Source organism: Marmota marmota, unplaced genomic scaffold (genome assembly GCF_001458135.2).
Source record: "Marmota marmota marmota unplaced genomic scaffold, marMar, whole genome shotgun sequence".
Taxonomy (NCBI): domain Eukaryota; kingdom Metazoa; phylum Chordata; class Mammalia; order Rodentia; family Sciuridae; genus Marmota; species Marmota marmota.
In genome coordinates, this window is record NW_026000001.1 from 41,845 (window position 1) to 44,132 (window position 2,288).

A 2,288-nucleotide genomic window follows, 5' to 3' on the forward strand; every position below is an offset into this window, starting at 1 on the left:
CAGGTCGAAGCGGGAAACCGAGGCTGGGGGAGGAAGATGGGCCTTGACCAGGGTCAAGCGGAGGATCGTGGTCGAGTGGGGCTGGGACCCAGGCTGATCAGCTCTTTGGCAGCCGCCCTTGCACATGTGGGGGTATCACGCCCCCAAGTCACTTCTCCCTAGTACTGGTCCACTCCCCTCTGAGATAAGGACTCAGGAAGGGCACGTTTTGGCCAGGACTCAGGTCCCAGGAAGAAGTCCGTAGGGTGGGGAAGAAAAACAGAAAAAAGCTAGAAACCCAGCTTCTATGCCAAGTCCCCCTCCCCCATTTAGAAGGCTTCCTGGTGCCCACCCTGCCACTCCCCCCCCTCCCTGTCTGGCCGGGCTGGCTGGGCTGGCTCGGGGCCTCAGACACTCAGGAATCGCCAAGGTCTGAGCTCAGGACCTGGCCCCCTTCCCAGGCTAACAGCCGGGAGGAGGGGGGTGCTGCTTAAGGGCCCAGGGGGCTGGGGAGGGGCCCAGCAGGGCCCAGGACAGGGATTGGCAGAGGCTGAGGAGGGGTCTTGGGCTGGGAAAAGGCTAGAGAGGAGCCAATTCTATCCACTGGTCTGGAAGAAAGACTGGGGTTTAGGGACCCTGAGCCATAAGGTGAGGGACTGCCAGGAGCCCCCAGGATCCTGTGTCTGACTCACAGAATCCATTAGGGGGCCTCATGACCAGGGTCAGAAGTACCAAGGCAGGGCAAGAAAGCGGCAGGTTTGGCAATCTGCCTGGGATAGGGGATGTGCTTACCTTCAGGCACACCTGAACAGACAGCTCATGGCTTTTACTGTGAGGGTGACTTTATTTGGGTGGCTTTGGAGGGACTGAGGTGAGCCCTACTTGAATTGCTCAGTGGCTCAGGCCCTGTTCCATATTTTGTGGCACTGCAGGGCTGGAAGGGGGCAGTTCTGTGTCCCCAGTGGATTCTCTGCCACTGGAATCCAGGAAGGCTTGTGAGGGGGAGCCCCCCTCCCTTAGGCTCTGGTCACACTCTGAGGCAGGGATTAATACTAACCACTTACCACCTGCCAGGCGTGGCCTGAGCATTTTATGTTCATTTTTTCCCTCATACTCATCTGAACCCGACCCTTCCCCGCCCAGAGCAGACTGTGGCTCACGTTGGCCAGCACAAATGGTGCAGGAGACTGCTTGGAATCTTGATCTCTCTAAGCCTCAGTTTGCTTTTCTGTGATCTATTCATTCACCAAATTGAGAATCTACCACATGCCAAGCTCTTGCCTACCACGAGAAAAATTCTCGCCCTCCCAGAGCTTCTATACTAGGCAGATGAACATGTGACAAGTCATTTCACACATATCGGTGGCCACCATGGAGGTGCTGTGACAGAGAAGAGCAGGTATCTGAAGGCAAAAGTGGCAGTGGGCCCCAGGGGCCCAGGAAGATCCTCTGCCAAAAGGCCTTTTGCACCAGGGACTGGAGGATGGATCTAAGAGATGCCTGCTGGAGGCTGAGGAAACAGAGGAAACCAAAGAAGAGACTGTTTGCAGAGGGGTGTGTAGAAGGAAGGGGTGGGAAAGAAACTTAGTTCTTCCAAGGCCTGAGGGAAAGCCAGTGAGAAACAGGGAGGTGAGGTGGGGCGGGAGGGGGCCTGGTGGGAAATCTGGGTTTAATTTTCATTGAGAGGGTACTTACTGTATCAGGGCACTCTGCCTTCATCCCTGGAGATGGCATCATGAGGACTGTGTGGAGATGGATTTTGGGGAGGTGGAATCTGAGGGCCTGTGAAACAGAGGGTGCCTGAGAGGCAAGTGGTATGAATGGCTCCCAGGTGACCTGAGCCCGTATGGGTGTGGGGGGGCGGAGGGCCCTCAGCTCTCTGATATACTTGCCGAGGGCAATGAGGGATTTTCTAGACTGAGACAAAGAGGAGCCATGGAACCAGGCCCAGCAAATGTTCAGACTGCGTTTGAGTTCTTAGACCCAGAGAAGGCTAGGAAATTAGCCAAGGTTACACAGTCTCTGTGGCAGAAGCAGGACTTGAGTCCTTAATAGAACAGGCTCCTGATGCCCTGTTGAGAGATTGACTGGACACAGCTTCACAGCCTAAATCAAGATAGTTATGGGGCTAGGGATGTGGCTCAAGCGGTAGCGCGCTTGCCTGGCATGCGTGCGGCCTGGGTTCGATCCTCAGCACCACATGCAAAAACAAAGAGGTTGTGTCCGCCAAGAGCTAAAAAATAAATATTAAAATTCTCTCTCTCTCTCTTTCTCTCTCTCTCTCTCTCTCTTAAAAAAAAAAAAAAAGA